Source organism: Vigna unguiculata, chromosome 9 (genome assembly GCF_004118075.2).
Source record: "Vigna unguiculata cultivar IT97K-499-35 chromosome 9, ASM411807v1, whole genome shotgun sequence".
Classification (NCBI taxonomy): Eukaryota; Viridiplantae; Streptophyta; class Magnoliopsida; order Fabales; family Fabaceae; genus Vigna; species Vigna unguiculata.
Window position 1 is genome coordinate 22,818,986 of NC_040287.1, and position 14,236 is coordinate 22,833,221.

Genomic DNA, 14,236 nt, shown 5'->3' on the forward strand with positions numbered 1-14,236 from the left:
AAGGTCTCTTTTAAATCCAAAAATGTTTTTTCAACTAAAAGACCTTTAGAGATGCTTCACATGGATCTATTTGGTCCATCTCGAACCATGAGTCTTGGTGGCAATCTTTATGCATTAGTCACTATTGATGATTTCTCTAGGTACACATGGACTTTGTTCTTAGCTGCCAAAAATGACATTTTTCATGCCTTTAAAAGACTTGCCAAGATGCTTGAAAATGAAAAGATTTCCAAGATAGTGTCTATTCGAAGTGACCATGGTGGGGAATTCCAAAATGAAAATTTTGAACACTTTTGTGAAAAGCATGGCATTAACCATAATTTTTTTGCACCAAGAACCCCACAACAAAATGGTGTTGTTGAAAGGAAAAACAGGTCACTTAAGGAACTAGCTAGACTATATTGAATGAAAACTCACTACGTAAGTATTTTTGGGCTGATGCAGTCAACATTGCTTGCTGTGTTTTAAATAGAGTGTTGATTAGGCCAATTTTGAAGAAAACCCCCTATGAGCTTTTCAAAGGGAGAAGGCCTGTTTTAAGTCACCTAAAAGTATTTGGATGTAAGTGCTTCATCTTAAATAATGACAAAGAAAGTCTTGGCAAATTTGATGCAAAAGCGGATGAAGGTGTTTTTCTAGGCTATGCTACACAAAGTCATGCATATAGAGTCTATAATAAAAGATTGATGACTGTTGAAGAGTCTATGCATGTTGTATTTGATGAAACTAACCCAAATTTGCAAGATCAAGTGCCAAAGAATGCAGATGAAGAAGATCTACTGCAGAAACATATTTCTGTTGCAGAAAAGTCTATTGCTGCAGGAAATCAATCGGCTGAAAAGGAAAAATAGTCGACTGAAAAAGCTGCAGACAACAACTTGCCAAAGGATTGGATCCAGCCTAAAGGTTTATCTAAGGACAACATCATAGGTGACATCAAACAGGGAGTATCTACTAGACGTAAGATTGTATTTTGTGAACATGTTGCTTTTGTATCTCAAATTGAACCTAAGAATGTGAATGATGCTTTGAGTGATAGTAATTGGATTGTGGCTATGCAAGATGAACTCAATCAATTCACAAGAAATTATGTGTGGTTTCTAGTGCCTAAAACTGATGATATGAATATAATTGGAACTAAATGGGTTTTTAGAAACAAAATGGATGAATATGGTAATATTGTAAGAAACAAAGCTAGACTAGTTGCTAAAGGTTATAATCAAGAAGAAGGCATTGATTTTGATGAAACTTATGCACCTGTAGCTAGGCTAGAAGCTATGAGATTACTCTTAGCATATGCTTGCATGTGTAACTTTAAATTGCATCAAATGGATGTGAAAAGTGCATTCTTGAATGGTTTCCTAAATGAAGAAGTGTATGTATCACAACCTCCTGGATTTGAGGATCATCTTTATCTTAACCATGATTTCAAATTGAAAAAGGCCTTATATGGTTTGAAACAAGCACCAAGACAATTGTATGAAAGGCTAAGAAATTTTCTCTTATCAAAAAGTTCTGTTAGAGGTGTAGTGGATAAAACACTCTTCATTAGAAAACATGAAAATGATGTTATACTTGTTCAAGTGTGTGTTGATGATATCATCTTTGGTTCAAATAATAACACATTATGTGAAGAGTTTGTTGTAGCTATGTAGGGAGAATTTGAAATGTCCATGATGGGTGAGCTTACCTACTTTTTAGGGCTGCAAGTCAAGCAACTCAAGCATGGAACATTGTTAAACCAATCAAAATACTGTTTTGACTTGTTGAAAAAGTTTAAAATGGAGGATTGCAAGGAAGTTGCCACTTCAATTGCAACAAATTATCTTATGGATGAAGATGAGGCTGGCCAACCAGTGGATTCAACCAAATATAGAGGGTTGATTGGGTCTTTACTCTATCTTACAACAAGTAGGCCATATATTCAGTTTGGAGTATGCTTATGTGCTAGGTTTCAAACAAATCCAAAGGAATCACACTTTAAGGCTGCAAAAAGGATTCTAAAGTACCTCAAAGGAACAACCAATGTTGGTTTATGGTATCCATGTGAGTCTAACATAATTCTTAGTGGCTTTTCAGATTCGGACTATGCAGGGTGCAAATTGGATAGGAAAAGCAAAAGTGGTACTTGCCATTTGCTTGGATCAAGTCTAATCTCATGGAATAGCAAAAAGTAAGCATGTGTGGCACTCTCTACAACTGAAGCTAAATATATTGCTACTGGACATGGCTGTGCACAAATCATATGGTTAAAACATCAACTTTTGGACTATGGTGTAAGGCTAAGCAAGGTACCTTTGTATTGTGATAATACTAGTGCAATCAACTTAACCAAGAATCCAATACAACATTCTAAAACCAAGCATATAGAGATTAGGCATCATTTCATTCGTGATCATGTTCAAAAGGGAGATTGTGAAATCAAATTTCTTAAAACTGAAAATCAATTGGCGGATTTGTTTACAAAACCATTGGCTAGAGATAATTTTAACAAGCTAAGAACTGAACTAGGCATATTAGACATCAAGAATGTGGTCTGATATGCTTGTAGCATGTTAATCTTATGTATTCATGCATTGGTTTCATAAATATCTGCTGCTGTATGCAAAAGTTGAAAACTGTCATATTCAACCTGTTGATTTTGCATTTCAACGTGTTGATTTCACTTAAATCTGCCTCTGTTTGCAAAAACATGATCTGTCAACCTATTGATTCTATATTTCAACATGTTTATTTCACTTAAACTGCCACTGAATGCTGAAAAATTGATCTGCTATGATTTTTAATCTATTTTTTCACAATTCAGTATGTTGATTTCATTAAAACTAAATCTGGAAAAATAAAGTTCAATTTTACGATTTTCAATCGATTGATTTTCAAAATCAGTAAGCTAATTTCACTTAACCAGATTCTGTTTTTAACCTTTGATGCTTTGATGTTGTTTTAATCGATTGATTCTATTTTTTAACGTGTTGATTTTACATAAACTGTGCATTTACTCATGAATTGAATTGTTAAGCTGACTTAGCCAAAGAAAACATCTTTTTGTTAGGTACTATCTACTCTTAACTGCCCATTTCATCAGCCATGTGTTACTTTTATTGATTTGTTTGACCAAAAAGCATTCTAGTGTACAATTCCAATGTGCATGCAGCTGACATGATCTGAACTGATTTATTCACTCATAAAAACACATTGAAAACATCATGAATGCATGAGATACTGTTTTGGACTGCATTAAATTGATTTGGGTAACCTAAAATGAATTAATTAGAAAAATCTGCACCATTTAATCAATTGTTTCTGAAAATCAGCTGGTTCAATTATAAATATTGCACATGTATTGTTGCATTTGCATCATACATCTCTTAGAAACAGCCATACCAACATTCATCATGCCTCGTCGTTTCCAAAGAGCTATCCAATCTGATGATGAGCATTCCACTCCTCATACCCCAAGGTCTCCAAATCATGAAAGCCATGGAAGAATTGAAGCATGGTTTGAGGATCATGAGGATAACATTCAAGTGTTCCTCATTGAGATGAATAGGAAGCAGATTAGCATTCCTAAGGTGTTGAGGTTCTCTTGGCTAAGGGCTGAAGGCTTTGAGAGCTTATTCCAACAACTAAAGCATCAAAAGTTGAAGTCCTTCCTTGAACTTTCAGGGAAAATCTATCCAGACTTGGTGAAAGTGTCTTTCACCAACTTAGAGTTCAAAAATGATGTCCTGCTGTCCAGCATCAAGGGTGTTCAAATGGAGATCAACAAAAGAGCTTGGAAAGATGTGGTTGGACTCAAATCAAGGGGTGTGCAAGTTAGGAAAGGTGAAACTGGGGCTGTTCTAGAATTCAACAAGATGTAATACTATGGCCAATGCTTGAGGAATCCTGCTGCTGAAATCAAACACTTCCATGTTGGTGGTCTCAAGGTGGATCAAAGGCTTCTTGCTATGATAGTCACAAAAATCATAGTTCCACATGGTAGCAACCATTCAACATTGAATGAGGGAGATTTGATACTCATGTACTACATTCAAAACAACATCCAAGTGGATTGGATCTATATGTTTCGTGATCACATGCTCAAGGCCAAGAGGCTCACAGATTTTAGGTTGCCATATGTGGTTTTGATGTCTAAATTCATTGAATACTTTGGAATTGATGTAGAGGATGAGCTAGAGGAGTCAAATGGACTATTGAATCATACCTCCAACCAAAATCTGCACAAAATGGGCTTTCTCAAGGTGGGAAATGGATGGACAACTGCTGGAGCTGTTGTTGGTGGTGCACATGACCATGAAGCTGGTCCAAGTGGTGTAAATCAAGAGGAAGAACCAACTGTTGGACCCATGGACTTGATTCCCTATAACCCTCCAGACGATAGAGGCCCTGTGTACTCACATTTTATTTAAGAGGATGGTGTTGAACCAGCTGCATGAGCTCAATGTGTCCCAACATGAATATCATAACTATTGCAATGAGAGGTTCAATGCATTGGATGGCCAAATTCATGATATCCATGATATGCTCCACTCATTCCAGACCAGAAATGATCCTCAGGATGACTGAGTGTGGTGGTTGTTTAGGATCATGCATTGCATCCTTGTGTTTGTGATTTTTCAGTTTGAGTTCTGTCTATTTCAGTTGGTTGTTTTTCATTTCAGTCGGCTGATTGTATCAGCTTTATGCATTTGTTCTCTGTTTTCAATTTTTGTTGGTTGTATTCCCTTCCAGTATTATTGATAGGGGGAGCATGATCATATTTGTATACTTGCTAGCTTGTCTGTATTGCTACTGTAAAATGTTTTTCAGGTTCACAAGCTTCAAGCTAAGGTATCACTTCATCAATTGGTATCCAACAAATGGAAGCATTTTGCAATGGAAGATAGAAGAAAATAGATGAAAGGAAATAGAGGTTGGCTTCATCAAATCAGGGGGAGATTGTTGACATGAGAAGCCAAGGTCGTTTGCATCTTGAAGATTTGATGAAGATTGAATAAAGCTCTTTTGAACTATCTTGAAGCCATTACCATTGAAATGAAGCCTACATTGATGAATGAAAGGAGATTTGATGATATCCATGGTGATCAAGGCTGGAATGTGTGCTCTTCATATAGTTACATCATTTAGAAAGTGTACTTTAAGTTTGTAATTCATGTTGTAGACCTTATAGCATTAATTAGATGTTTTTGGTCTTAGGTGTGTATTTTAATCGGTTAAATGGTTTTTCAACAAGTTAAAATGTCTCTTTTAGTCTGTTGAATGGTTTTTCAACAAGTTAAAAGGTTGGCTACAATAGTCTTAAATTACAACAATTTCAATCAGTTGATTTAGTTTTTAATCGACTGATTTACTTAAGTCAAGTGAAATAAACCGATTGATTTGAAAATCAACCTGTTGAATTTCGTAACAGTTTGACTATAAAAGCTGTGATTTTTGAAAGAGAGGTAAGTTGATCATTATAGAGCACACATTTGTTCTGGAAACTTGTGGAAACTCTCTCCTTCGTGATCGTACGTGTTGCAGTTGTTGAAGATTGATCTTGGATCAATTCTTGGAGCTTTTGGCTTGGTTTGAAGCTTGGAGAAAGTGGTTTGTGGTAGGATGGGATGTGCTACCATTGAGGTTTGATATTTCTCAAGCTTTGTGTGTGTACCTGGTGGTTTTCCAGGTCTGCAAGAGGGTTCTTGCTGCGTTGGTGTGATTCTTGTGTGATTCAAGAGTCTTTTGTGGTGTTTTTACATATTTTGGAAGTGTAAGGGTGGATACTTTGAAATAGTGCAAAGTCAAGCTAAGGTTGCTTTGACAAATTGGATGTAGCTCTGGTTTGAGTGAACCAGTATAAAAATCTCGTGGTGTCCTCTCTTCTCAAACCTTTCTCGCATTTTCATTTTAAAGTTTAAAGAACTTGTGCTTTAATAATCTTTTTCATGTTCTTACATGTTTTGCATAGCATTTGCAACATTGGGCATGTTTACATAATCATTTGGAACCTATCTTGATCATTCTTGTTCATTGTTCTTGATTTAAATTTCAAATTCGCATTTCTACATTTTTCCCAGTATTTCAGTCGATTATTTTCCTGTTTCAATCGGTTGATTATACCAGAACATAATCTGTTTAGTAAAATCAATCGATTAACTCTGTTTTTGATTGATGGAAAGTGTACAGTTCAATATTGTTTGCATCCTAACTTGGTGATCTATTTGATTCAATTAAAGGTGGTTTTTAGCTTGCAAAGAAAGCCTAAATTTTTAACTAGCTAATTCAACTCCCCCCCGTCTTGGCTTTTCAACCATTTCAAAATTAACAAAAGACACTACATTTATTGTTATTTTTAAGTACCTATTTAATTTAATTGTTCAACATTACATTTAGGTCTCATTTCACATATTATTTGGATTTATTGTTGAACCTTTTAGTTTGTCATTTTAAATGTAATGAATATTTTGTATTTACATTTTTATGTTGTTTTATTTTAATTGATATTTATTTTAATCAATATTTTGATTTTATTTTAATTGATTTGTCTATACGTTATATTTACATTTTATGTTATTTTATTTTAATTGATATTTATATTAATCGATAATTTGTTTTTATTATAATTGATTTATCTATTTATAATTACATTGTAAGATAACTACATATTATTGTAATTTGTAATAATAATGATAAATGATAAACTATTAATAATTAAAAATAATTGTCACATAAAGTCCTACAATATAATAATAATTAAAATTAATAACAGCGACAACCAATTTATTTTCATTCTCTTTTATATTTGTGATATTTAATTAATATCATTATTACATATAATATTCTAGTAACAATAAATGTATCACTATTATCTTATATATTAGTGATATTTTATTATTGTCATTATTACATAAAATTCTTAATGATAATTACTTTTTTGTCAGAATAAAATTTGGTTTTAGTAACAGTTAAGATTATTGTCAAAAGTACAGTAATGACAAAACTACCAGTGACATCTTAATAATTGTCACAAGATGATATTAGTGATATATTTATAATTTTTAGTCATGAATATTAGTATCACTATAGTTACTTTTCTTGTAGTATGTAGAATATCTTTTGGGCCTTGTATAATTGGCCAAGTAGCATAGAATTTTTGGCCTTAGAAAAGCCCATGAGTTTGAGCGCATTTTCCATTGACTTTACAAAGTCAATATGCGCATATGTTGTAGGTTGGAAAGCAAAGAAGAGACTTGTCTCCTTTAGGAAAGAGTGGTCATGTGTCATGCTCTCATTGGAGAGTTTTTCCGTAGTGGCCACATGGTACCCTAGGAATGGAAATGATTTTTCCACCTTCTTGAGTGGCCACATGGCACTCTAGGAATTGACAAGATTTCCCACCTCCTTGAGTTGCCACATGTCCTTATCCTATTGGAGAGGATTTTTGCCTTAGTTCGCAAGCTAGCCAAGTTAGAGTTTTTAGTGGTTTGCGTCTACAAATTTAGAGAGCTTTAAGGAAGATGGTGGTGTGGAAGCAATGAAAAAGGGTGATGGTGTCTCAATTTTATGATGTTTGGGGTGGTGACATGGTGGCTCCTCCTCCAAGCTATATGACTCAAGGAAGCAACAAGGGAAGAGGCTATAGTGGTGTTTAGTGTATTCTCAAGAGAGGTTGGGCCAACTCAAGAGAAGGGTGGCTAGAGGAGACCACATGGGATGCTCTAGCCTTTTGGTGACCTAAATGAGTAGTATGGCACAATTTTGGCAGAATAAAATTACTCAATTCATAGGTGAAAATACATGGAGGGAGACACCTCTATAGAGTAAGGTGTCTCTAAAGTATACCAAAAACCCTAAAAATGCTACCTTGCAACAAACCCCAAAAATCCCATCTTTGTGAAGGAGAGCATGACATGTGGCACTCTAACTTTTAGAAAAACTCTCCACTCCTAGAGTGGCATGTAGAAAGCCAATTTAGCAAAAGTTCTCCACTAGCCACTACCATTGTAAGAAAACTATCCTCGAAGATCTTGCCATGTGACCACCATGTTTATCCACCAGGCTAGGGTTACCAAATTAATCACCTAAGATTAGCTTAAGCTAGGCACAAACATTGTCCTACAACTTAAGCAAGATTATTCATAAACCCTATACTACTTGGCCCTTAATACAATGCTTAAAAGAATCCTACACCACATGACCTTTAATACATGGTCTAAATATTCTTAATCTACTAGAGATACTACAAAATGGCCTAATAGATAGAGTCTTGCTTCACCTTGCAGAAATGACTCCAACTCTTCTTGAAAGTTCTTGGCCATGGTTAGATGGTATTCCATCAATGTCCCACCTCCTTGAGTGACAACATGTCCTTCACCTATTAGAAAGGATTTTTGCCTTGCTCTCCAAGCTAGTAAAGTTAGAGTTTTTAGGCTCCTGCATCTCAAATTTGGTGACACCTTAGGTTATAAATAGAGGTGTCTCCCCCTTGTAAAGTCACCAAGCTCCTTCGATAGAGTTCGGAAACCAGGTAGATGAAACCCTAGGTTGAATCTCTCAATGAGAAGTGAACTAAGACAAGAATGCACAAGCTGCGATTTCACTAAATTATCAAAGTTAAACATTACAAAGAAATGGCTTGCCTTTTTATAGAATGAAAGGTAGCCCAAAATTAAAGAAAGGAAAAATAGTTCCAAGTTATATTGCGGAGGTTGTTTTGTGGAGGGTTTTAACCTCTTTTATTGGTGACTATTATTTTGTGGAGGTTTCAAACCTCCTTTATTTACAATTACACACCTGCATTTATAATTTATTAATTTAATAAAATTATTTTTATAATGAAAAATAAATAAAATATATAAATTCAAAAAGTACACAAAAATGAACTAAAATTAATTTTATTGATGATTTGATAGTGTTAACAATTACAATATAAATATTAAAAAAGAAAATACTTAATGTTGAAAAAAATATACACAAAAATCAAATAGCTGGGAGTTCCATGCGCGGGTGAGAATCAAATACAACTGCATCCGGTGTCCACCTACACACCATTTCAAATCAAATAGCATGAATATACAAAAATAATTAATAGTGGTGAAATGAAAAAGGATAGGAAAATTACCTTCTTCTATCGTTGGCATTTACGAAGAGAAGTGCATAGCTAACCATGTGGACGACGTCACTGTTTGAAGAAAAGTTAGAAATGGGAAATAGAAATTAGAGATAAATGAAGAAAAGGACACATATAGAAAGAACCTATTCTTTTCCAATCAATAAGATGAACAAGTGGCATTCGCTTGATAAACCACTCCCCAAGGCCCAGGACAGATGCACCCAACCATAATGACAAGAAAACCCCAACCAAGAAAATGAAAGTTATGGAATTAATGAAACCGAGACCTAACCAAATATTAGCAAATAGAGTTAAAAAAGTTTCAAACATCATTGATGCTATGACTTTTCTGTACACAAATTAATGTTGGAATGAGATAGAATAAGAACTAATGTTTGGATCTTTGACAACTTTAAAGTTGTCCACAATCATCCCAAAGCGGCCCATGACAAAATTGCTCATATCTTTCAGTTTCGCTACATTAAGAAAAATCTCTATATAAGCAAATTATGATAGTAAAATATACCAAATCATTAGTCACAAAATAAAGCACTTCAACACAGTCCAAATGAACTATTCAAAATTTACGATTGCACGTAACCTTTATAAAACAGAATAGTAAATATTCACTGTTAACCAACTTGAATAAAAAAGAAAAAAATCAAAACCACCAAGCAAAACTTGCATCAATGCTTAAGCACCTAACAAAGGTAAACCATACAAGTTAGAAGACAAATAATGAATGAAAACAAGAATAAACTTTTTCTATAAGTTAGAATAATAAAGCTGAAGAAGCATAACTCAATTATAGTTTCAAGACAAAATATTAACTTCAAGACAGAAAAGAAAATGTCAAATTAATGGTTAAAATTATAAGGAATTAATAATTAAGCTTTTGTATATGATTTGATGTTGTATATCAATCACATTCTATATATATATATATATATATATATATATATAATTGTCTCAGAAGTTAAATTTTCAGGAATCACATTCTAAGAAAAATATAATTCCTTTTTTCTTAAAAAAAATACACTATAAGAAAATTTTAAAATAATTACCAATTTTAGAGATAAAAAGTAATTAATTATTATAATGACTAATTTAAATACAAATTTATAAACTATAAATCATTGATATGTATAAAAATTTATAATTGATTTGTAAATTAGTTATTAATATTTTGACTACCAAAAATTTAGTATCTAAATTGATCTCTAATTAATGATCAATTTATACAATAATTTTTTTAATAACCTAAATTTTAGTAACTATTATTAGAGACTAATTTAATTACCAATTTATAAATTAATTATAATTTTTTGTTTATAATAAAAACTATTTCATATATTAATAATATTTAGTTTATAAATTAATCATTATAATAACTAAATTTGGTTTTTCCTAAAATTGATTACTATTTATTCATTTTCCTATAATGTAATCGGTTAAGTTGATACTTTTATAAATATTTAAGAAAAAAAGGTAAAGGGAAGTTGTAATAGGATTAGAAAATATAACATCTCACATGTCTGAGAATATATAAAAATAAAAATTTGTTGAAGACCTAATAAAATAAGTTAAAGACCAACCCCTTTATATTTTAAATTTAAAATCCAAATTAAAATAAACACTCCTTTAATTTCATTTAACTAATCCAAAGAATTTTGAAAAAAAAAAACTCTTACAAAGTTGAACTTTATTTAGAGATTTGAATTAAATATGTTTTTTTGACCAATTCCATATTAACCCATATTAAGGTCTTCCCTGCAGAAAAAAAAAATGCCTTTAGAAGAACAATTATTCAATTAAACTACAGATTCTATTACTGACCTGGAGGAAGTGATTACTTCAAATCTATTAGCTTTCTTTGCGTCAAACACACAAAGTATACAAGTAATAGCCATGCTCGTGAACCATAAGGACTTCCACCTTTTGACTTCCTCCATATTTTCAAACTCATGGTTGTATGTAAATCTTATTCCAAATGGAACAAATACCATTCCACGGTGAACTAGAGGGATGATACCATCACAATCAGTAAATAATGTACTGAAAATTTAAGAAAATAACTCTTTCATTCAAATCAAGGAATTGGGAATTATAAGAAATTACGATCAGAAAGAGGGTGTTATTACATTGTAGTCTCTTCTTGACCACCTTGGTATCGAGTGCGGGAGATAATTCCAGCAGGTTTGCCGGCAAGCTTTTGTGTTTTATAGAGACACTCAGTAGCATCAAGAAAAGCCTAAAATTGAGAAGCCATCATTCCACATGTTATCTACAATTATGAGGAGCATCAGACAAAGCAGAGGTAGGAATAAAGGTGGAATTTAGTTTGGGAAGCATTGAGATACTTACTCACTCTTTTAACCCTTAGGAGAGAAATCTACCCTGATGCACTTGTGTTTCTTCAAATCTGGTGACTATTTCTGAATTGGAGATAAGACAAGAAAATTCTAAGAGGCTACATAAAAAAGAGGGTCGGAGAAGAAGAGTAACTACTTATTAAATATAACACCAATAGCATAGGAAATAATGAAAAAACTAATGATTGATATAACCCTTATATATTACCTAAGCAGCAACATAAATAAATTTAGAACTTACCATGACCTGGTCTCCATTCCAAATACAAGGAATGTTGGTGCAGAACATGCAAGAAATATATTACCCTTATCTTAACTATGTAAACTTCAATTCTCATACTATCACTCTCATTTACCAAGACATCTAGGTAACCACAATCTCTCAAAGAAGCATTTTATTCTGCACTAACAGTAGAAGTGTCTTTAACATTTTACTGACTTAGAATCATAGTAATATCACATCAATATTAACCTCAACAACTTGTTCTAAACAACCAAATGAAAATGTGATTGTAAAAGAAAGAAAGAGATAAAGAGAAAGTGAGAGGGAACTTAGTGATGGGACCATGAGGCTTGACTTTAACAACTCCTCTTATCTGGAACTATCAACACTATTTATCTGTATTATGAATTTGGTAAAACCTTTTCATTCTGAAGCTCCTGTAGATGCGACTTGAGTTCCCCCAATTTCTTTGATGTCAGATCACTTTGATTTACATCTGAGTCTGTGACACTTGTGTATTGTCCACAACCTGCTATTTCATCACATATCTGAGAAATTTGGGACTTTATCTCTAAAAATTCCTTTATTCTTTCATCCTTCTTTGACCTCAAATCCTCTAAGACAAGTTTAATGGCAGCTAATTGCTGCTTCAAGGATCCTTTTCCCTATCGAATGCAGAAAATTAGTCGAACAAGTACTTTGTCAATTCAATAGTGTGACGCTAACTCTAAAGAGGGAAACACAAGATCTTGTAAATAACAATCAGAAATGGCAATAAAAAGTAAAAAAATGAGAAGAAATAATCAACTATTGAATATTTAATGACTCCAGTAAACATAGCGTTCAAAATTTAATGAAACTTAATTTTAGAAAAAATTTAGAAAAATAGAACATATTTGTGGAAATTCACTTCGAAAAATTAATATACAAACAGGAACACCTATCCTCCTCTAGTATAGCCATTATTAAGAGTTAAGACTGCATACTCTTCCTATCTCCACAACATGGGAGAGCCAAATATTTGATCTTCAATTTATGCCAAGGTTACATTTTCAATTTCCAGTGTTCATAAAAGATAATAGAAGACATCATATAGCACATTCTAGTTCTTGTTCACATCACAACTAATAAGCATCTGCCACCCATTAATATAAATTACAAGTTACAACGACAGAAAATGAACTAGCAACGTAACCAAACCTACTCGTGGGAGCATTGTAGATTCCCTAAGGGAAGAAACAATATTAGTTGCTTGAGCTTCAGCATCTGCCACCCATTAATATATGTCAGCCTTGTGCTTCCTCGTCTCCTTAACTCTCCTGTGATAAATATCCAAGCATTCTTGCTCCAGTTGAAGAAGCATGTTGTCTCTATCATTGTCACTCTCCCCAATCTCATCCCAGAAAGAAAGAGATAAATAGTCTGCTACTGTAACAAATTATATGTTTCAGATGTCACAGTTTTCACCTAAAAATTTAAGGTTTTGGAATTATAATTTATCTATGACATTGTGACAAACACTTACCACAACCATAGCGCCATGACCTAGCCTTTCTGCTTCTTAATGCAGTGAGGAGAAGGCCAAATGAAAGGACTAGAGCAAACATCTCTCTGCATATCAAAGAGGGTTAAAAAATTAGGGTCAAACCCACACTCACTAAGAGACGATCACTGAGAGACGAGCAACGGCCAACAAGCATTGACGACGACCACTGGCCGATGAGCGATGACGGAGATGACGAGCACTGGCAGATGAGCGAGGACGAAGATGAATATCGGTTTGATGGATCCAAATCGAACTTCTAGAACGAGCTTTCAAAACGCCAATTTGATGACGGACCTTTCTGAACAAAAACGAAAATGCTAGTGTTTGGATATTTAGGAAAAAATTTAGGAGAGTGAGTGTAAAACCTTGGACGGAGATGAGAAGATGAATGCTGATTTGATGAATTCAAATCGAGCTTGACAGAGCATTCTGAACAAAAACGAGAATGTGGGTTTGGAAATGTGTGGAAACCCTTGAGTAGAGCGAGAATGTAAAACTCTGGAAGGAAAGGTTAAAAAAATTAGGAGAGTTAAAGGTGTAGAAATCTACGGAGGTTATAAAACTTTTCAAAAAATAATTAAAATCCCCACTAATCTTAACACTTAGACAACTTAACACAACCATTTTAAATATTATTGTTTTGTGGAGGGTTTTTATAACCTCCAAAAATTAACTCCCACTAAATAGTAATTTTTTTGTAGTGAATGGTTTATAAAATATTATATCCATATCTACGCAAGTCTAAATCAATTCATGAACGCTCAAGAGAAAATTAAATTCACAAAATAGCACCTTACTAAAATTTCTACTACTCAAACCTATGAAAGCTTAGTATAACAAACAGATTTAAAGCCAAAACTGAAAATAGAGAATTAAAATCCTAATCAACTATTTCTACATGCGAAGAGTAAGAATACAACTACTAAGTAAAGCTAAATTCTAGAACACTACCTATGATTATCAAACTAATAGGACAAATAATAAGGTAAAGCTAAAAA

At 33.3% G+C, this 14,236-nt stretch overlaps 1 long non-coding RNA gene across 11 annotated transcripts; it reads right to left on the minus strand.

Moving 5' to 3' along the window:
- Nucleotides 1-8,864: 8,864 nt before the first annotated feature.
- LOC114163878 lies at nucleotides 8,865-13,801 on the minus strand. Of its 11 annotated transcripts, XR_003599444.1 has the most exons (10): nucleotides 13,604-13,801; nucleotides 13,218-13,536; nucleotides 12,897-13,120; nucleotides 12,112-12,357; nucleotides 11,462-11,532; nucleotides 11,239-11,381; nucleotides 10,934-11,114; nucleotides 9,241-9,573; nucleotides 9,107-9,166; nucleotides 8,872-9,025 (listed from the first exon to the last, which is right to left on the minus strand). It is a non-coding gene; the product is annotated as an uncharacterized LOC114163878 (long non-coding RNA). The 11 variants fall into 11 exon arrangements; XR_003599443.1 differs by having other exon boundaries at nucleotides 12,897-13,117; nucleotides 13,218-13,765; XR_003599440.1 differs by having other exon boundaries at nucleotides 10,934-11,152; nucleotides 11,239-11,348; nucleotides 13,218-13,765.
- Between the last annotated feature and the right edge of the window lie 435 nt (nucleotides 13,802-14,236).